Below are 24,182 nucleotides of genomic sequence, written 5' to 3' on the forward strand. Positions count from 1 at the left end.
TCATTTACAAATTGATATGATTAGTTAAGGGCTAAGTAGATAAAATAGTTACTGCTCATTCATTTGTTACATATTATGGATTTATTGATTGCTTATTTAGATAGTCATTTACTAAAAGCTAATGTTAACAAGATGGAAAGTTTGGGATAGTTGTTTTATGTGCTGACAGTGGATGTTTTAGTCAGATTTTTTTGCTGCTGTGACCAAAAGACCTCTAAAGATCAATTTTAGGAGAAAAAAATTTATTCTGGGGCCTTATGGTTTCAGAGGTCAGTCCGCATATAGCTTGCTTTATTTCCTGGGGCTGGAGGTGAAGCAGAACTTCATGGCAGCAGAGTGTGGTAGAGTAAAGTGGTTCAGGACTTGACCAGGAAGCAGAGAGCAGGCTCTGATCAAGAAGGACAAATTATACACCCCAAAGGCATTCCATAGGGACCCATCTCCTCTAGCCACATCCTATTTACCTACAGTTACCACCAAATTAATCCCTATCAGGGGATTAATGAACTTATTAATTTAAAGCTCTCATGACACAATCATTTCACCTCTGAACTTTCTAACACTGTTTCATGCATGAGCTTTTGAGGGACATCTCAATCTAACCCATATCAGTTGACATAGAAAATAATATTCATTAGGAGTACTGTTAACTGTAAGAAATGTATTTATTCATCCCACATGGGCTTAAAATGAAAATGAATACCTTTCATGCCATATTTTCATGTTACATTTGCTTATACATGGGTACATATTAAATATATATGTATTTAATTAAATTTGTGTTACAGGTCAGGCTTTATTTAGTTTTTAATATGCTTCATCCCCATAATGAAATTATACTGATGTGTACTAAAATTCTAAACAAGTGATTGTAATCATAGAGTAAGTTATTTTTATTATTTTTTTAGAAATTTGTTTAAATCCAAATTTTCTGAGCAAACTCAAGAAAATTAAAGATCTGATAAAAATTTCTGAAAACAATAGTGACTACATCAGTTGTTATAAAAACACTTAAGCCTCCATATTTAAAATTTGAAAATTCGATTGATACACTTTGCCAGGCAATGTAATACTAAATGATTTTTTTTAAAAAAATGTTCAAGAGTTCCCTGATGTAGGGCAAATTGGCCATGAAGTTGTAAAAAATATGTATTTCATGCCAGTCTGGATTGTATTCACTCCCCTTATTCTTAAATTTCCTGAATTACTTTGTTTTTATTTCTTATAAAAAATTTTAAGGGTAGTAATCTAGCTTAACCACATGAAAATACTGAGATTCAGATATTTTAAGTGAAACAAATTTAATTTTGCCTTTTGGTCTACACAACACACAGTAACTGCTTTTTCCAGAACAATTTGGGGGAAAAAATGGAAATTTCCTAGGGGAAAATATGGGCTTATCAAAAGTTAGAGCTGTCTTTTTCAGCAGCCTTCAAAGCAGAAGTAAATAAGACATGAAGTTTAGCTTCCCAGCAGGCTTTAATTCAGAAGTTGCTGACCGAATACAAATGTCCATAGCCCTATGTCATAAGATTTGTTCATTACCTTGGTCCAGTTGAGAATATTAGGTGTGAAATATTATAAAATTCAAAGGTAATAGTTTAAAAAAGTTCCAGCTTAAATATTTTATTGTTCATAGGAAATGTGAATGACTCTGGCTCGATATTTATTCATTCTACACTGTGGGAGATTAGGCAGTATAATGGAACTCCTTATAAAATCAACTTAATTTAAAATCAAGTTTTATGATGTTTTATTTCTAAAATTATAAATAATATTAAGGTAATTATTTTGTTGGTTTTATGTCAGGAGACGATCCATATAAAATCATGTAAACTTTCAAGTCTTGCTGTGTTAATTTTTTATAGCTTCTTATTAGAATCCTTCAGGCAGGAAACCAAGAGAGCGCAGGAATCCCTCTGAAGTCTCCTGTCTGAGAAATCACTTTCTCCTTTCATTCTTCTTGAACTGTAGACTGTTCTATTTCCTTTACTATTACACTTTTCTATTCTCTTGTTATTCATAAGCTCAGAGAGGCATCAAGCATAGTTTTTAGGTACTTGAGCTTTAAAGTTGCTGTTAGATTCAGAGGCTTCTGCCTTTTCTTAGCTGTGTTTCCAGAGTTTCTTTACCTCCTCGGAACTTCAGTTTCTTTGTGTGTGTGTGTGTGTGTGTGTGTGTGTGTGTGTGTGTGTATGCATGCATGTATGTTTTGTATTCACTCATGGTGGGTATCATACCCAGGGACTTTTTGGCACTGAGTTATGTCCTCCAACCTTTTAATCTTTTTGTTTTGAGACAGGGTCTTGCTAAGTGGATCAGGCTAGCCTGGAATTTGTGATTCTCTTGCCACATCTATCTGGGCAGCTTTACAGGAGTCTGCCGCCAAGTCTGGCAAGATTTTGTTTTCTTAACTAGTAAAATGAAGGTAGTAATAGGACTTCTTAGTTTTAATAAGGTTGAAATAAATAGCAAATGAGTTAATATGCACAAAATATGTTTAGCAATGTGATTGACATGCGGAGATCATTCAAATTGTCAGCTAAAATTGTTTTATTACTAGTTTTAAAAATGAGACTTGAGTTTAGCTAAAATTCCTAGGCCAGGAATGTAGAGATGATGATACCTGCAAATCTCAACATACTAGTGGTACTTACTAGACTGTTTCCTGTGTGGCTTGTAGTTAAAGTTTTCTTAAAAACCTATTTGTCTAGCATTAGAGATGTCCAGTGTCAGATTTTCAGTTTTGTTGGGGCAGGGTGTTGTTTTAGATTAGGAAACACAAAGGAGGAGACTTAAAGGGTAATCATAGTTCACTGCATTTTGGGTAGCATAAGGATTATGATGGAGTCTATGATATAAGTATCATGGGATGGAACAGCAGAGGCAGAAGCAGGCTTGTTGTGCCTGGGAGTCAGATACACATTGCATGCCATAGATATGGAACAGTAAGAATGGAACTTTTCTGGATCTCTTTAGAAGGAATACTGCCTTAAAAGCTCATTTGGCTTCCTAGTCTTATGATGTGATCTAGAAGCTGAGGAGGAACTTGAACTGGAAGAAGCAGTATTTCTTTCAGGATCAAATTTTTTACAGCAGGAAAATTTCCTTAAAATGGTCACCGAGGAGAGACTCCCCTTTGACTAATTTCCAGTCTTAGCAGAAAACCCAGATCAAGACCCAACCAGTCTTACAAAACCACACCCCTTGACTACTTATTCCATTGGCTTAATTTTGGTGAGTTGAAAATCATAGCCAGCTAGTGAGAGATTATGACGAGAATCTAAACACATACTCCTTCAACACTGCAGGTTTCCATACCTTTGGCAAAAATCAGATTGATTGAGGAGAACACTAATAGCATAATTGTATGAGTTTTGAATTTTAGTCATTTTCTTGAACTTAAAATGTTCTATTTCTAAAATTTATAATATTATGAGCAAAAAGGCATGGCAAATTAATGCTACTGCCTTAAGATTACATTGGGTTGAAGGGTAAAAGTGACTTACAGATATTTCTTGAAGGAATAGTAGCAGATAAATCAAATCAAATAAAATATACCTAAAAAGATGAACATACGAAATATAAGTAAAATAATATTGAAGTATAGCTCTTCCAATAAAAAGAATCACCACTTAATATAATCAAATATTCTCTGAAAACTATATGACACAGTTGTAGGAGATAAATGTCTTGCTGTCCTGCCCTGTATAAGCCCAAATATGTTGAAAAACATGGAATGTTCTGGAAGCTAGGAATATAGAATTTTTACAGCACAGTGGTAAAAGCACTATACCTAGGAATTTTAATCTGCTACTAAAATTACCTGAGTGATCTATAGTAAGACTCTTGATATATCAGGGTTTCTTATTCCTTATTAGTATGATGTTATCTTCTGTTTTTTCAAAAAGTGATAGTATGAATCAGAATTGGTATATAATGATGAATAAACATAGCATGTGAATTCTCATGGTGAACAAGAAACAGAAATTGACAGATATGTTAAATGTTGATAGGAAGGAGAGTTTACTGTGACCTTTCATCAGTTGGGGGAATTTTTATGCCAAGGTTATCATCATTTCTTATTTGGATTTTTATAATAGCCTTTTCATAGAGCTTTGCACAAGAACCTAGAAAAATGTTGATGAGCAAGATGACTAAAGTTCCTAAAATTCTTAGTCTCACCATGGAGGTAAATGAACAAGTAGTTAACCTTGTTCACGCATTTTTGTCAGGAAATGTGTCTTGGCCTAAGGAGACCCTTTAAATGTGCTACTTCTGCACCATTAGACATAGGATATCAGGAGAATCATGTAAACTGAGACTGAGGATGAGTAAGTTAGTCATAAAGAGAAGAGCATGTTGGCTTGAAGGAAGGCCCAAAGATTTTAATATTTTTGAGAAATAGAAGTTTTGAAAAATATGTTCAATAAGTTCTGGAGTGCTTCAAGGAATTTATTAATGGTAAGGGAAAATAAAAGACTTGGGAGTTGAATGTCAAAATATTGTAGGAACAAAGCATAATATTGGTCACTTGAGACTTGCTCCTAATATATGTTGAAATTTAAGCAATACGGAAGAAAAATACTATATTCAAGAATGTTATAAGAAAGCCTCAAAGAATAAATGTGTATTTGTAAGCTGTATCTTTAATTGATCAGATGTTTTAATTAATGGCCGACCCTGCATATAGTGTATGATATTTTGGAATTGGTCTGGAGCACCTGATCTATTAAATTTCTAGATAAGAAAAACTGTTAAGAAAAAATTTTGGTTTAACATGAGTTCAGTACTATATAAGGAGGGTATACATTGAAGTTTAATTTTCTGGACAAGATGAATTTGAAATTGTCTCCTTAAATTACTGTTTCACAAGTTTAAGTCAGTTTACTAAATGTTCTCAGTTGCATTTCCATGATTTTAATAGCTCCCTTGATTACTTAATTTTTGAAATATCTTGCTCACTCCCCCAAAATAACTTGCTAATGCAAAGTGTTTTGCTTTCTATCAATTTGTTGCCCTTTATTCAAAATTTTTTGAGTTCCCTGGGCAGTAAATCTTGGGTTTACAGAGTATTTGCTGAACAGATAATTGACCATGGTGTTAATGATAAGGCAGATATCATTGTTGTTGTTTCTCACATTGGAGCTTCTTGCCTAGGATTGGGGAATTAAAATTATTTAGTATTTAGGTTTTCTTAGTTATTTTATGAGTTCCTTCAAGTTAGCATAAACTTTTTAAAGGTAATAGTACCCAGTTCTTTGTAAATAAGTTGACTGGATAGAGAATATAGTGGATAATAGCTGATAACCCTACGGTCAGAGTATGCTACATCTTGCTGATTATTGTGATTTGTACTCCCTTTCTAAGAAAGGATTTCCAAGAAATAATGTAAAATCTTGGCTCCCTAGAGCCTCCTGTGCTTCTCCATGTTCTCAGCTTCTTCCAGGCAACAGAGGTTATGCCATCAAAGTTGGTAACTGCATCTTACAGCAATAAGAAGTGTGGAGATTTATTAAAATTTATTTTCTGATGTTTCAGTATACCTAGTGTCTAATAAATTACCTTTACCAAAAGTTTGCATTTATATGAAAACTATATTGGAGCTCTGTTAAAGATATCATTCTGCCCACTTCCAGATGAAAGTGTCAATTCGGTAGGATCCCTATATTTAACTTCAAAGAAGTTGTAGCCACTTCTATAGCTCTTTTTAAATGACTTTAGATGTCATTTCATGTTTCTTTTCTTAGACAGTGTGTTATGGACACTGAAGTTGGAAAAAAGCTATTTTTTTATGTTGGGTGCATCACAAGACTTAGTTTATTATGGATAGATGGTTCCCACTGTTCTTAGCTTTTTTTTCCCTGAAGTACTCTTGAGTGTATACTTTCATGTTTGCATTTACATATAAACTAATATAGATAAATATTCCTGTGTTCCCACTGATTTATTTTGATCAAATTATTTACATGCCTGGATCATGTTTTCTTTTTGATAGTTTTTTTTCCTTTCCCATATGATCAGGACTTCAAGATTACTATTGTGACTTTGTCAGTGCTCTAAATTTTTTTTGGCACAATCTGACATAAAAGTACAAAGTATTTTTATTATTTATTGCTTGTGAACCAATAAATTTATAATTATAGTCTTAGCTACTCCTTCTCCAATGTACTCTTTTCAATACTCTTTTTCAGCTACTGAAAGTATACCATTTTTTCACTTACTCCAAGTTAGCAATTTTTAATCACATTTGAGCTATTTATTAACTGCAGATTTTTTATATGTAGTTATTTATAATTCATCAAACATTTATTTTCATTTTATAATTTCATTCAAATATTTCTATTTTTTAAAAAAGCCTTTCATTTTTATTTCTGAAAATGTTTATTTCACTTTTAAGATAATTTTTTCCTACATACGGAATCCAAGTTTGACTTGAATTTCAACTTTCTGTTTTCCCTAGCACTTCAAAGGTATTCCATTATTTCCTCCCCTTCATTGTTTCTGATGAGAAATCAGAAGTAATTTGTATCATTGATTCCCATGTATTTATGTATGTATGTATGTATGTATTTATTTTTAAGATTTTTTTATTTCTTACATGACAATAGTGGAATGCATTACGATCATAATTATCCATTCACAGCACAATTTTTTACAAAGCCTTTCATTTTTAAGAGCAGTTTTAGGTTCACAGAAAATTGAGAGGCTGTTATTTCATTTTTAAACCCTCAACAATGGGGAAATATATAGAAGTGAAAATTGAGTTCTGGCCTTCAAGGAATTCAGTCTATAGGAGAATATTTACACTAAGAAATGCATATATCATGGCAAAGTAAGAACATTCTCTTAGTCAAGTACTATATACAGGTTTCATTGGATCATAGAAAGGAGGACATCTCCATCTTTTGGGGGTAAATTAGGGAAGGTTCTATATGAAGTCACATTTAAGCTAAGCCATAAATAGTGACTAGGATTCTATTTGTGGAATCAGTAAAGCAAGAGTATTCCAAACATAAAGGAATAGAATGAATGGAATGGTGGAACTGGAACGTGAGAAGGCAAGGTATGTTTGAGGATTAACAGCCTATCAAAGTAATATATAATGGGAATGATGTAGTATAAAAAGAAGAATTGAAACAGGTAGATGGAACCAAGACAACAATAGTCTTGAGTGCCATGCCAAGAAATTCCTATATCAATAAGAATCCATATCCATGGATTCATATACTAACAAATTGAAAATATTTGGGGAAAAAGCTATTGTCTTTAATGAACACATGCAGACTTTTAATCAGTTTCCCCCTAACAATACAGTAATATAACAACTACTTCCAGAGCATATACATTTCATTAGGTATTACAAGTAATCTAGAAGTGATTTAAATGTAGGAAGCATGTGTATAGGTTATATGCACATTCTACACCATTTTATGTAAGGGACTTGAATATCTTCATATTTTAGTATCCATGGGGGTCCTGAAACCAGTCTCCCATAGATACCAAAGGTTGCATATCTTAAGGCAAAAGTTTCTTATGCATGTTCTCTTCAATATTTTAGTATGAAATGTTAATATATATTTAGTGCTAAAGAGATTTTAGTGTCAAAAAGATGAGGGGAATACTGAGTTAAAAATAATTAAGCCAAAAATTAGGCAATAAAAGATAGGCTACGACACTCTAACATGTCTTATAAATGGTGTTTGAAATGCCAGAGTTACAGCAGTTGGTAGCAAGGTATATTTGAAAAACAATTTAAGTGAAAATAAAACAAAACAAAATCTTCTTGATGTTGCTTTATTACTATTTAAAGTTGAGAGCTTTAACATGGGTAGATAAAATTCTTCATTCCATAAAAGAGATCAAGAGGAGTTTTCAAAATAAAACAGGGTCATTCCTTTATAGTAATTTAGTACTCTCCAATAAATCTCTGATCTATAATTTGGTCTCCTGAATGGACTTACCTGCAGGGAAGAAGATTCCCTGGGTAGATAAATCATCAGTGAATAAATTGTCTTTCTCATTTATGTTAGTCTCCTGCATGCTTAATTAGCAAGGATCAGTCTCCAAAGGTATGATCACTCCTTTATGGGGAGATAAAAATTGAAATCTTTTACCATGAGAGTCTAGGACAGATATGGATCCTGGTGACTTCACCAAAAGTGTTTCTCAACATTATATATTTCTTCCCATAATCCATTGTCCTATGTAATCAGTAAATTAAGAAAACTAATCAATGTCTTCTGAATGTAGGCATCTGCTTTCTTATGCTTAATTATACTTGAGAAACCCATGTTGAATAAAATATTCTCCATTTTCTAAATGTTAAAATGCCATTATCATTTCTATTGCATTTATTTTATTGCACAAGATCCTGGTAATAAACAATTTGACAATAGTACTTACTAACTTGCCTTCCCTACAGGGTAATGATGATAATTATGTGGGTTTTTTAATTTTATTTTTTATTCCAACAATAAAGCTTCCATCTGTCATTCTTTTCTGTATACTAAAGTAATACAGCTCCTGGCATGGGTCACATTTGTAAATGTTTCATTTATGAACCATTCCTCCTCCTGACTCCTCTGCAGTACAGAAACATGCCAATAAAGATGAGCTGTCTTATAGTTCATGTGTCTCTCAATTTGGCATTACATTCGCTCTGACATTTCCTCAATAGTTTTCAGTAGGAAGTTGTCCTACATAATGCTTATGACTTTACTTATCAAATAATTGTGCTAAAAGCTTTTTAATGTGTAAATGATATGACAACTGATTGTCTTAATATTTTATTTAAGTGTTCACATTTTTCCTGCCCATTTCTCTTGTTATAGACCATTCTGTTGCACCAACAATATTACTTACCAAACAATTCAATTTAGTGTTCCAGAAGATAATACTCATCCTTTAGGTAGTCAAGGATATTGAAATTATGGTAAAAGGGTTGGAAAATTATGTTTTTCTTCAAATTATTCTTTGATAGCATCTCCTCAGAAAGTATATTATTTTATGAATAAATTATCAAGTTTCATGACCTGATAAACACATCTTGAAGCAGTTGGCTGAGAAATTTGAGTATTCAGAAACAGTTTAGTTAGTTGCTTTAGAGAAGCATCTTCAATATTGGCAGCTTAACTCCACTTTTTTTTTTTAATTGACTAGTGGATTTTGTGGATAGTAATTCTAGAGTCAACTGAAAAGCCTAGATTTAGAAAATTTAAGATAAAACAGGATTATGCTCAGATCTCTGTTGAAGACTCCTGGAATGGATCAATTAAAAGAGAAAGGGAGAAGACAGTCATGATACATGATACAAACTTAATTGTCACTCTTACTTTTATCCTGGGAGCCATCAGCCAAGTAGGTATGACAATTTCCTTGCCAGCGTACCCCCATGTTTCTTTAGTGGAAGGACTCATGGAAATAGGACATTTTGCAGGACATTGCATGTAAGGTGACCTTGCTCAGGGACCAGGTTAGGGTGTTCCTGGTTTAGCATAATAGGAGATTAGGGTGTTCCCCCTTTAGGGCGGTTTAGCATAATAGGAGATTAGGGTGTTCCCCCTTTAGAATAGGGCATATCCTGCTGCTGAGTTCCTCTTGAGTTCTTAGGGTCAGACAGTATATTTTGGGAGACAGAAGCCCAGGAGTAGTGAATTTGGGCAGAGAGTGGATTTTGGCAGAGAATGTGGATTCCCCCAGAACGTGTTTGTAGACGGCCGGTGTGAGTTCGGGAATAAAGAATTGCTGTTTGAATCTACAAGCTGTGTGGAGACTCATGATTTGTGCCCAGCCAGAGACTGTGGCACTTTTATATACTGTTATTTGACCCTAGTAAGTTTCTAACAAGATCACAGTATTTATAGCCAGGACATAGTGGGTACTAAGACTTGGGGAATTACATCTTTTAGAGCAGAACAATTCTTTAGTGAATAAGAATTATGACTTGGCAGGGTTGGGGTTGTGGCTCAGTGGTAGAGTGCTTACCTAATAACATGAGGCCCTAGGTTCCATCCTCAGCACCACTTAAAAAATAAGTAAGATACTTGTTGTGTCAACCTAAAACTAAAATATTAAACACAAAAAATTATGACTTGGACAAGATTACACAAGCACATACTAATGAAGCCATGTATGCAACCCAGGATATACATAGAAGATATAATGCAGCATGTAATTTCTTGGGACATGATTGAAGTTGAAATTTTAAGAATTATCTTTGTGCATATTTTTATGAAACTGCTTAGATGGTGTGATTTTAGGAATGCCATGAAGAGTCCCAAGTCAATATTACCCAAAAGATACTATAAGCAATTCATATTAAGTTGGATAAATAAATAACTAATGCACAAAGAATCAGGAGAAATGAATATTAGTAAGTATCTTCATGTGCTACTTTAGTTATTCTCTTCTTCATATGAGAGATGCTTTTAGTGGGACAGCTCATAAGAGAAGGAAAAATTTAAATACTGTGCACCGTGGGAAATGGGGATAGATGCACAGGGTTTGGATTGAAAGTGAGCAGCCTGAGAGCACTTCATGCTAAAATACTTGTATCATTTGAAGCACAGAAGAGGATTCCACACGTTATGGAATATATGTATCTTCTCACAGCCCTTCAATGCTTAGACGAATGTCTATTTTCACATTATTTTTTCTAGAGACTGCTTTACCCATTAACAATATCTCAAATAGTTGGTATACAAATAGCCCTTGATCATCTCCAACACAAACTAAGCACAATGGCCATTTTAATTTCAAGTACTTGACTTTATTTGTCCTTCACATTTTCAGTAGTTAAAATTTATTTATTTTTTTATTCAAAATGAGGTTCTTGCCCAGACTCTCTTCTCTTAGCTGCATTCATTAATTCAAGCATTTTATTACTCTTTATCTCTCACACACTCATACTTTGTTGGCAGAATTAAACTAATATAATTGTGGTATCTTATTTTGATCATAATTTCAATGAACAAAATTTTGTCCTTTAGAAGTTGCTTAATATGTTTTTATTTCAAAAATATGACAATACAGTTTAAGATTTTTACCTGGTAATTTATCATTTTTGTTGACTAAAGTTTGGATTATTACATTATTTACTTGTGTTAATGTTTAATTTTTAAAATTCATTCTGAGCTGGACGTGGTGGAGCATACCTATAATCCCAGCAGTTATGGAGATTGAGACAGGAAGATTGCAAGTTCAAGGCCAATGTCAGCAATTTACTGAGGCCTATCTCAAAAAACAAAAACAGGACTAGGATTGTAGTTCAGTGGTATAGTGCCCCTGGGTTCAACCTCCAGTCCAAAAAAAATCCCATTTTATGTCAAGTGCTCTCTCCAGGCAAATTTAATAGATACTTCTTGTACTTGGGATTATTTTGGAGAGTATTTTACTACTAGAGAATTATTATTTCTCATCTTGTTGACTCCTACGATGAATTTCTACAATCTTTTAAACCTTGTCACTTCCATAAAAACTGGGATAAGTGTTTCAATTACTGACAGTTTGATGGTGATGTTGATGTGATATTGGATGTCTGCCCTTTTACAATATCAATTTAATTCTACACAGTCTACTAAATAGACTTTCCTTGTCTGTACTTCTAAATAAGGCCATTTTAATTGTTTTTGCTATTTATGTGTTTGAATCAAGTATGCTATAGGCTGTAACACAAAATTCCAATAGTAGAAGTGATATACGTTCAGCTAATACTCCTGAAGGTAAATATTATATTTTATAAACTATATCCTACCTTGCCTAATAGAGTTGTAAATACTACAGACTCAATAAATATTGGTGGGAATAATATCAAAACACAATAGATAAAATCAAGTAACATTTCTGTGTCCCTATATACTCTACTGAACAAAGTTAAAATTTATTTTCATGAATTTAACATATATGTAATGAAGTATAAAACAAGGCAGGGAGAATATTCCTTCCATTTTCAGTGAGAGAAAAAAAATCTTGTGTAATTCTTAAGTCACATTTTTTCCCTTTTCAATATGAAACCACTATTTCCTTTTGAGATAAAAGTTTCAGTAGCTTTTTTAGACCTTTCTTTTTTTCTATAGAAAAGGTTTTGCATTGAGATGGCCAATATGTTATAGCTAGAACTTTGAATTAAGTAGTTATAATATCTTTTGCCAGAGGTATAAAAACAATTTTTCAAACCTTAAGTTTCATAATATTCTTCAAAAAAAAAATGGTGACTGTCCAAAGCCCATGAAAGACAAGTGGGAAATGTAAGAAAGGATAGAACTAGAAAGGCAAAAAAGCATCTTTGATGCTGTGGAAGCGATGGGGAGCAGGTTCAATGGTCTGGGCTAACTGGGACACTTCTGTGTGAGATGAGAAACTCATGACATTTATTAAATATGACTGGAAAATCTAAGAGTAAAGATAGTAGTCTTTTCTACCAATTTAAACTCTGTAATAATTTAAACAAATGCAAATAACTTAGGTTCTAAAGTAAAGAATTAATTTACTTATAGGCTAAAGTGCTGAAGATGTCAGAAGGAAGAACTATATACTGCTATTAATTAGGAACATGGCAAATTTCCTATCCTGTCATTTTCTTTTTTTTTTTTAAAGAGAGAGTGGAGGGAGGGAGAGAGAGAGAGAGAGAGAGAGAATTTTTAATATTTATTTTTTAGTTTTCGGCAGACACAACATCTTCGTATGTGGTGCTGAGGATCGAACCCGGGCCGCACGCATGCCAGGCGAGCGCGCTACCGCTTGAGCCATATCCCCAGCCCTATCCTGTCATTTTCTAACCATAGAGACAACTGAATTGTCTGATGGAGAGCACAGCTTCTGAGGTGTTGCTCGGGCACCCAGGAGTGAACCTGTAGCTGAGTGGTCTTGTGCTAGATTATATCCCACTTCTTTGGCCTCTATGGTAAGTGCTGGTAATGACAGGTTTTAGGAATGATAATGATTATAAAGAGGAAGCTAATAAAACTTCTGTTAAGTAGGATGATGATCTACAGGTGCCTTGACAGAGTGAAATAGGAAGGTGTCAAAATGAGAGTGAACTTCACTAGTTATTTGGATTAGGTTTTCAGTGGCACTTCTGATACAGTGTTCCTTGTCTTATAAATAATAGAAAACTGGTTCACTTTATTTTCAAAGTAAGTTCTATAAGTACAGCATTATAGAGGTGGGTTTTTTTTTTGCCTTTTCTATTTAATTTTATAGTTAAAACTTTTTTTCATCAGAACTAAAAAGGAATGTTTATTGTATAGAAGGCACACAGACCTGCTTTTTGTTAAAGATATCTTTTTCTAGTGGGGTAGAAAGATGAGGATATGAGTTTAGAGTTGAGCTAGACTTGGTATTTTCCCCTCTGATTTGAAAGAGTTATTTAACCTTCCCATGTATTTACTCATTACCTTCCAAGTAGGATTTTCAAATGCTCAAAACTTAGAGTAGATAAAATTGTTGACATCACCCATATTAAAAATAAGACAAGCAACAGCGGAATTAACAACAACAGCAATTAGACAAAGTGATCTTGGTACAACTAATAATCAAATATTGATTTCAGGTTGTAGATAAAATTAATTATTTTCAAGAAGAGGTGATATCTTTTGGGATATGTTGTCCTAAAATAATGTCAGTACACACAGGGACCTACCAGGGGCTAAACACAGTTAACCAACATATGTATTTAAAACAATAGGCATTAGATTTTTGTGGAATTAAATACTGGTTCCAACTAGATATGAGGGTATATAGCATAGTATATAGAACTGGAATATAAAAACTTTGGTTTTTCACCAAGCACAAATATGTAGTTTTGTCAAAGCTGGGTGTGTCAGTTTAATCTATTAGGTTCCACATTTTCAGTTCTGGGACTAAAATTGACCCCAATCCATTAAAATGTGTTGGAAATGATAATGTAGATTTTGTTATGATTTATTGTCATTAATGAATTAATAATATCAATGAAAATTACCAGTAATCATTCACCTATTTTCTCAAAAGGATAGAACTCTAGAAACATAAGTATTTATTTCAGAGTTTCCATAAGCAGTATATTCCTTGCTCAATTTAAATATCTTGGTGTTCCATAAATGGGACATAATGAGTTAAAGCATCCAAATTTTATAATATTCAAATAGACTACTTCTAAATATATAAAGGTACATTTCTGCTTATAAATATGTAACCTGAAGTTTTCTTTGATTATATCTGGTCCTCATATCAGGAATATTTCTCTTGTTGATTTGCTGTGATTTTAGAGTTAAGGGAGATGGTAGATTGTGTTACACAGAGTAGGTCTTAGACCCTTCCTAAACCTTTACTGCTGGGTTGTTACTGTGTGACTTTATAAATGTAACTTTCCCTTTCTGCATTGATTGGTTCTACCAAAAAAAAAAAGCTTGTTTTTTTTTGTTTTGTTTTGTTTTGTATGGAATATGTTAAAATTCTCCTAACATGTATTTATGATCATCTAAACTTTTAAGAGTAATGACAGATTTCAGTATTGACAAAATTCACTTACTGTTATGTGAATTTGTTGAATTTTCACTATAAAATTATTCTAAAAGAATAATTTCTTAGTGGTTAATTTACGTCCTATTTACTTTTTCAAAATGGTATATAAATAAAATTATCCTTTTTATTATTTTGTTTGAATAAAACTGATCTATTATGTACTATAAATCAATACACTATTTTAAAACTAATATCCCTCACTAGAATGGATAGACTTGATAAATTGTTTAAAAGCTAAAATTTAGTATTGAGTTTTTGAATCTTAATTATTTCAGATTTACTCTAGTACTTCTAAAGTTATATCTATTTTTTAAATTTTTCTTTTAGAATATAGTGAAATTTTCTTATAATAGAGAATGAGTGAAGGAAATGCTAATAAGTTATAAGATATTTTCAGAGAAATGGAATTTGCTGAAAAGTTTTGTTCTTAAAGTTATTAGGAGAATTGGTATAGTTTTGCAAATATATGCATTATTTTGCTTATTAAGAAAATACATACTTTCAAAATAGTATGTTAATATCCTCAGCCTAATATTTACTTTTTGGCTTATCTAATTTCTCATTCATTACAATATAAATAAATAATTATAATTTCAATTGTACCCTTTAATAGATAATGTGTTGGTACTTCTGTTTAAAACATTACCATTAAATTTAAAATGAAAAAGTATTTATTTTTTTAACTGATGATAATTTCTTTTTTCTTTGCTAGGTTTACAGTAATTTTGTACTCTGGTAGGGACTAGATAACTTTTGTTTAAAGCCAGTAGGAGGAGCTCTCACCTTGCTGGGTTCATTGTAATTAGTGTGGCTGGAAATTCTAGATTTGTGGGGGTTTTGTATATGAAAGAAATGATAAAATTAAGACATTCACCACATATAATGATAAGGAAATTGTGAATCTTTAGGTTCATTTAATATCAATGCATTGTCCTTGATTTGTCTGCAACACAAATTTTAATTTTTTTTATACTCTGGAATTTTTAAAATACATGATTGCAAGGTAATGAAATAAAGCAATTAGATCAATTTCCTGGTAGCTACTAAGGAACAAAACATACTAGCTAAGCATCTACATTTTTATAGCTGTACATATGTATTTTCCTTTGTTTTAAATGAATATACTCTGGAGTATACAATTACAGATATAAAAATCAAAGCAGTTTAAATGTTTTAGAAAGAATAATTATTATGTTGACTAAACAACTTATTGGCTATAATATCTATGTATAATATAAAAGAAAATCTCTTTTGATAAATTTCAATATATAGCAGGGATTTTTGAACAGTTTCTCCAGTAAGCCGTATATTTAAATGTCTTCATTTGTGGGTAGTCTGTGAATTTTCTGTACAAAGCTTTGAGAAATCTAGGATCAAATATAGGAAGAGGTATGATCTGCAGGAGAAATAGTGTTGCTTCCTTGTATATACAGAAATGAAAAGAAAAACCTATTAATGGAGTTTTGTATTTCAACTTAATATGGTAAGGAAAAAATACTGTGGAAAAATACTTAGAATCAGTCTTCTTGACTAGAATCCTCTATCACTTTGTGTTATTTTAAGAAAAATTATATATCCTTCATGAGCTTTAGTCTTCTCATGTAAGTTGAGTATTTAAAGAAAAAAAAGCATTTGGTTAATATCCAAACTACATAAGGAACTCCTATAATTGAGAAACAAAAAATATCTATTAATCCAGTTAAAAAATGGGCGAAATGCTTGATTGGGCATTTCTGGAGAGAAGACATGCAAATAGCCAACAGGTATCTGAAAAAGGTGCTCAGTATCACTAATTAGTTTATATGAAATGAGCCCACTGTGCTGACTCCCCACATGTTTTCTTTTCCAAAAAGCCATCTCCCTGCAGCCCTGCCTGGCCTGAGTGGACAGGATATGTCACAACTTTCAACAAACTGAGGCAGGGAGTGAGGGTCTGGCAGTCAGTGTAGGTAATGAATAAGGAGGTTGAGAAGATGAGGGTTGGTTATCAAAGCAAAGACAATGGGTTGCTAACAGCTAACACCACTGGGATGGCACTTTCCAGCATAAGGAGTTGCTGCTCCTTCCTACCCTTAGGCACATATATGGAGAAGAATGAGAAAGTAGTTCATTCTGGGGTCTATAAAAGAGCAAGATGTACCCACTCCAGCTCTGGGTCCCCTTCTCTTCAGAGAAGAATCCTGCCTCTGTGTCTTTTAAAGTAAACATGCTTTCTACACTTGCCTTCGTGTTTCTCGGGTATTTAATCTTCAACACCAGTGGGACGAGGACCGATCCTTATCTACAAGACTGGTATCAAAATATTGTTGAAAATGACAGGACTTCATTTTTTTTACAGCTAAATAGTACTCCACTGTGTCTGTTCCGCATTTTCTTTATTTATTCACAGTTGATCAGTTGTTCTCGTATCTTGACTATTGTGAATACTGCTGCAATGTACATAGGAATGCAGCTGTCTTTTTTTTCCAAACTATTTTTAGTTGTAGATGGGCACAATACCTTTATTTTGTTTACTTATTTATATATTTTTTAATGTAGTGCTTTGGATCGAACCAAGTGCCTCAGGCATGCTAGGCAAGTGCTCTACCTCTGAGCCACAATCCCAGCCCCAGCTGTTTCTTAGTGTACTGATTTCATAAAGATCTGTTTAAATGGGAATATAAAAAAAAACTTTTAGAACACTTTGGAGATTACTTGAAGGATATGCTATGTCCTTATTTGGTGACTGTGTATTGTCATTTTTCCCACCTGTTAGGGAAATAATGAGTTATTTCAAAAGTATGAAATAACATGAAACTTCTCAGTACTTTGAAGTAAACATGGATATTACATCTCTATTCTTTTGAATAGTGGATTATTTAGGATTCTTTAGAGGAACAGAACCAACAGAATATATATGTGTGTGATTACAAAAATGGGATGTATTTCATTGGCTTACAGGATCAGAAGCTTTATAGTCCCATGATGGCCTTCTGCAGGCTGGAGACCCAGAAAAACCTGTAGCTCCTCAGTCCAGGCAGCTGGAGCTTCAGAAGAGGCATCAAAGATGCAGCTCCAGTTCAGTACCAAAGGCCTGAAACTTCCTAGGGAGTCTTTGGAAAGAGTCTGCTTGGGAAAGTGAAGGAGCAGGAATCTGAGTTTCTCTGGGAATCACACTAGCAATTGGAACATCTGCTCAAGAATAATAGCCTTTGCATCTGTTTGGCTTCCTCCTCCTCTTTTTTGTTCCATCCAGTCCCCAACCTATTAGAAGTTGCTGTCCACCTTAGGTTGAGTCTCCCCTTCAGCTTGACTCTGTCATGCCCATAATTCCCGGAAACAAACTCATGGACATGCCAAGAAACTTCTTAATTTTAGGCATCTCTTAATCCAATCAAGTTGACAATCTGGATTATCCACCAGAGTACATACCAAAAACAAAAAGAACGTTCATTCAGTAACAAGATAATCGCATTGCTATTACTGTTTATTATAGTGCTGTGTTTATCTTTTTGTCTAATATGTGAGATTATTTTTCTTGCATTGAATGAATTCATATTCGTTCACAGATGTGTCATTGTGTTGTGTGTGTGTGTGTGTGTGTGTGTGTGTGCATGTGTGTGTGTTTCATCCTTACTGTGCTTTTCATTCTGTTACTTCCAGGTTTATTAGAATTGTATGGTAATATGGAGTAAATTAAACTACAAAAAAAAAGACTTTTTCAAAGCTCTAGCTCTTTATGTCTCCTTTTATTTCTTTCTGTGATGTTAGCAGCCATGGAAAACCATTACCTAAATATATTTATTAATTATTACTAGCAAATGGTGTAGCCTAATTCAGTCATTCCTTCTTAATTTATTAACTGGAATATTTCAATAAGAGAAATGTCCTTCATTAACTGTTTTGTTGTGTAGAAGTAGTTCATGGAGAAAAGGATAATAACATATTTTACTCTTTTCAGTTTACTTAATCAGTTTTAAAAATGTTTTTCTAACATCCAGCAAAAGTTAACACTAGGTATATAGTCAATTTGAATGCATGGATTTAAGCATATGTGAAGTGTTTCAGTCTCTTATGGTCATTAACCTTGTATATGCTCAAATTATTTATTTTTCATCAGTGGAAGCGTATGAAAGTTGATTGCTAAATTGTTTTGTTTTATTTTCATGTTGATATTTTCCCTATTTTCTGGGATGTGGGCTCTGAAATACCACCAGTGAAGTTGGCAGACCAAAAAAGAAAAAAATAAGTGAATCTGATCAAGTCACTAGATATAGATATATCTACCTATCTAAAGAAAATGGAGGAAATGAGGGAGTTGTTCAGTGGTATTTCATGATCTATTAAGAAAACCTGGAATGTGGGACAAAACAATCTTTTTTCCCCTAGGAATTTGATTTAACGTAGTGAAAAAAATAATTATTTAGTCATTAAGGGACATACATAATAAAACAACAAAGATACTTTAAAGCACCTCTGTCAGAACATCTTTAAAAGGAACTGGCTAATACCAGGGCCTGATAGGTGAAGAAAATGTAAAACCATACATTCTGCTATGGGGTATGTAAAAATTTTGTGGCCATTTTGGATCCAATTTGACAGTTGTTTTTTTTTTTTTGTTTGTTTGTTTTGATAAGTATTCTCTCTATAACTCAGTAATATATCTCCTAGTTACTTCCCTTGTAATAATGAAATAGGTATTTTAAAACTTTATACATGAAAATTCATAGTGGCTTCATATACGATTTTCCCAGTTAGAAACAGTCCATATGTTCATCAAAAGGGAATTACATACACTGGAATCATTGTCAGAGTAAAAAGGAATTAATACATGAAGCCACATATATGGATCTCAAAAGCAGAGTGCAAGAAACAGGCTCAAAAGGCAACATGCTATATGATTTGAAATTCTGGAAAAGAAAAAATTCTAGGGACAGCAATCAGACTAGTAATTTCCAGAGGATAGAATGGGAAAGAGATTCACTATAAAGAAAGGGTCACAAGAAATTTGGGAAATATTTTATAATATATACATAATAATTGAAATATTTTATAGCCTGATTCTAGCCATGGTTAAATGAATGTGGGGATTTGCACAATTCATAGAAATGTGCATTTTAGAAAGGGTGAATTTTATAGCAAGTAAAACCAATAAGTAACTGGAAAATATAATGGGAGATTTAATAGAGGAATGCCAGCTCATTGTAATATATAGCATTTATTTGGAGTTTGATTTCCTGTCGATTTGAGACAACAAAGCGTATTAAACATTGACTTGATATTTGACCTTAAGGAATTATTGTCTATTAATTAAGATATAGTTAATATAAAAGTATCTTAGAAAATAAATCTGAAATTTTTACAGATGCAATGATATAATTACTAGAATTTGTTTCAGAGAAATCTTTCAGTGGAAGAAAGGTAAACACACATAGATAAAACAAGATTGACCATACAGTTGGTAATTAATAAAGTCAGGTGAATATTATATGAGAGATCATTAAGCTATTATCTCTTTTGAAATATGTTTGGAAAATTCTACAATAAAAATTAAAAAATTATAACTTAGTTTTACAAAAGAAAATGTTTAGTACCGGTATTCTGCAATGAGTAAATGTTATCACAGAAACTTAATGAGAGTTTCATATTCTAAAGTTTATTAGTAAAATGTACCATATAATGCTACTCAAGTGAAGCTATGGAATCCTTACAAAGACACTAAAGAGTAGATGCCAAACGTCATAATCACATTGGCATTGTAATTTTTTTTGAGCTCAATAAAACCCACCTTCTTTGCAAGATTAACTGAAATTAATGATGAGATATGAAAGCATTGTTTCTCAGTGTAACCCATGGCCTACATACTTCTGTGGGGCCTGGGAATTAATAGATGAAAATATAGGTCTGATTATATCTATATTTCTCTCTATATATATATTCTTTCTTTCTGGAAATACTGGAAACATCACAAAATCTCTAATCAGGCAGTCTCCAGCCCCTTCCATCATTGTTTCCAATCTCCTACTTCAAAATAATTTCCATTCTTAGTCTCCAGAAATTGAACAACTCTTTTTAGTTATGTCTCAGTTACTTTATAGATGGTTTTCTAAAATTAAAAAAAAAAAAACATTTTCACTACATGTGATTGAAGACCTTTGTCTGGCCTAGCTCAAGCTTTATGTCCTTTGTGAAGCCTTCCTGAGCTGCTTTCTCAACCTTAGTTCAACTTAATTGCAAGAGTGCTATTTTAGAATTTTCACAGAATATGTGCTTACTATTTGTTTACATGTCTGCCTTGTTTTAAACAAGATGAAGTTACTTTTTGTTACAAAAAAGGCACATAATTTTTGTTTTTGCATCCTTTATTAATTATTATATATCTAGTTATAATAATATAGTCTACTTTAAAGATAGCAGTTCATACTTTGCTGATAACACTTAAGGATATTTAATAACATAAAAACAGAAGTTTGTTGGCATTAATATAATTTTTTTAAAAGTATAAAAATACAATAAAGTGGAGATACACAGAGGTGGTTTTATCATTCAATATCTGCTAGAAAAGGCTTTTAAATAGTTTTTAATTACATTTAGGTTTAACAGTGCTGAAATAAGTATGTATATTATTTTAAAATCATCACTATTTCATTTATCAAATCATTGATATTATTATATGCTAATATTTAATATGTAAAAAACAAGTAATAAAATTATTTGGGCTAATGTGATAAATAATAAGGGTAGGTGATATTGATTTAAATAATTTAACATTTTTACAGAAGTTGAGAAATTCATCCAAGTTTTATTTATTTAATTCCAGTTGTGTTGCTAGATACGACAACTGTGCTGGGAGAACTAGGATGGACGACATATCCATCAAATGGGGTAAGTTTAAATGTCTTTTAAAAATTATCATCCTTGTTAAGGTCTCTTGTAAGAGGTGAAGGAACAGTAGACTTTTGGTTCCATTTAATATGAATTTTGGCTTATAACTTAAATCCTATAGAAAAAATTAAAATATCATTAAACTGGTGATTGAAGGGGGTGATTATAAATTAATGATTTAGAAGCCTTGCTCCTAAATTACATCTTATCCTTTAATGCTGTGTTTTATACATTGTAACACTAGAATTCTTCCATGTTTTCTTCAGAAATAAATTTCCATGTGTAGTTTCAGACACTTTTCTGTATGTTACATTTGTTAATCTTTTGTTTGTGCATAAACAAGCTCCAGAGTATCACAAATTTGGTTTTGAATAGAAAATATGTCTACTAATGCAGTATATGTTTGAACTTGACAAGATGATGTACTGTGTTCTTAGCTGGAAATAGTTGATTTTGAAGGTTTATTGGGATGTTTGATTTACAAAATACAGTTTTTCATGTACTGACATTTTAGCTATGGTTGTAGTTGACTTTTCGTTTTGGCCTGTTTTGCATTTTCAAATTGCAGTGAATTTCTACATCTTTTGTTGATATTAGGCTAATATAAAAGAGTGGTTTGTGAAGTTTTTACTTGATATTTTTCTATTTAATTAAACTATTCAATAATAGAAACAAATGGTTCAGCTATGCTTGAGTTAATCTTTTTTCATAGAAACTGTATTTTCGCATTCATGATATTCTTTGTTCATAAGTTTTTCATTGCTTCTACCACTAAATCTGAAATTTAAATTTGAAAGGAAAAGTTGATATTTTGGGGGGGGGATGTTTACATATTGCTGTTGAAATTTGACATTTTATTTCATTAAAATATATATTTTCAACTCATAAAGCTTAGCATTAACACTTTATCATCCTTTTTCTTATAGATTTATGTTCTGTATTTTTTCAATTTTCATTTTATTTCAATAAAATGCTCATCAGTCCATTTCTTAGAAATATATCTGTAAAAGTAAAATTATGTTTTTCTCATCATACTCTTCCATGAAAATTAATAAACTTCAGTTTTGGGTTAAATAAACTTTGAGTTAATAACATCAGTTAATTTAGTATTAAATGGACCATGTTTATCATTAAGTAATGAAAAAAAGAATGAACATTTCTTTTAGAATATCATTCCAAGGTGTGTGTATGCTTATATACATATAATCATAAGAGATATACATCTATGTATCATATAGATATTCACAATGTATAAATATATACATAGATGTAATTTCTACAGTATACAAAACGACTTATAAACACTTCCAAACATTAAGTAGTGTAAAGCCCTTTTTTCCATTTTCTGAAACAAATGAGAAAAAGCAATTAGAGACTTTATTCTTGGCCTCATGTAGTCAAAGCCAGGTATCACATGAGGAACAGAATATATAAATTTGTTCTAGTGTCTATGTATGGCTTGATCAGGCTTCATTTTTGAGGAAACTGGTAATGCAGAGACTTAGAGAATCATAAATGAAGTTGCTGCTGTCGGTCTTGTGATGAATTTTCTCTGGATATTATGAAGTAGATTTGGGAGTTATGGAAGAAAGAGGGCAGGATTGTCAGGAAAGGAGCCACTTAGCTCATGGTTTTCTATTTTCCAGACACTGCCGTCAGCGTATTTTGTTTTCACAATGGCCTTTTGAAGTGTGTCCTATATTTATTTTCTTGTCAGAGAATCCTAGTCCTAAAAAAGAGTGAGGAATAGAAAACACTAACAAATTTTGTAATACTAACAGCCAAATGGTGAATGGTGGAATATAAAACTAAGATATTTCTGACTCTAAACTTGTGTCTTTCTGGTGACTCTGCTAAGAGAGAGGCATGAAATCTTCATGAAAGACCTTTTACAAATGTGCAGTCTTTACCTAATTGATTCATATTTCTTTTCTTTGATACACTTACACAGACACAAACACACACACACACACACACACACACACACACACACACACACACATGCAATATTTACAGTTGGGACACTACTTAACTATTACCAAGAGGAAAGAGAGAAAGAATAGGGGGACAAGAAGAGTAAAATAGAAAATGAATAGATAGAAAAGATAAATAGAATGAAGTAGGAAAGTATTTGATGGTTATGTTTTATTGGACATTTGCCACACGCTAGACTTCACCTCAAAACACTTTACTCAGATCAGTCCTGTACATCAAATATAATTCATCCTCATTGGTACATGTGGAAATTGAGGACTCAGGTGCATTAAATAACATTCACAAGGTCACAAAGCTAGGAGGTAGTTCAGCAAAAGTCCTAAGCCAAATATATCCTAATATTGACACTTATGGATGGTCATTTCACAGCTAGTTACTTTTTATTTCTTCTAAGAATCTAACAGGTAAAGATAAAGGTCCATGACAAACATATTTAGACTGTGGAGGGAAAAATAACATGTGGATTCAAACTTTAAAAAGTAAATAACTAAACCACATTAAAATGTTATCATTAGTATGGGCTATAATACTTTTATGTTATCTCCCAAATAATAACCTATATTTACTAATTGAGAGCAGTAGGACTATTTGAATATAAAAGCTCCTGGATATATTTCACAATATATGTGGATGAAACAATATAAATTTTAAGGTAAGATCAAGGGAATTCAAGGGAAAAAGTAAAATGGATAAAAAACAGTGTTAAAGAAAATGTACAATTTAAATTATCTTCTAATAAGGAGGATAGATTACTGGTAAGTATCAAACTTAATGCTATTTATAGGCTAAAATGAATCAAATATATGAAATATGATATG

At 32.3% G+C, this 24,182-nt stretch overlaps 1 pseudogene; it reads left to right on the top strand.

Moving 5' to 3' along the window:
• LOC143640835 (ephrin type-A receptor 6-like) overlaps positions 1–24,182 on the top strand; it is a 160,441-nt pseudogene that overhangs the window by 33,546 nt on the left and 102,713 nt on the right.

This window comes from Callospermophilus lateralis, unplaced genomic scaffold (assembly GCF_048772815.1).
Source record: "Callospermophilus lateralis isolate mCalLat2 unplaced genomic scaffold, mCalLat2.hap1 Scaffold_66, whole genome shotgun sequence".
Taxonomy (NCBI): domain Eukaryota; kingdom Metazoa; phylum Chordata; class Mammalia; order Rodentia; family Sciuridae; genus Callospermophilus; species Callospermophilus lateralis.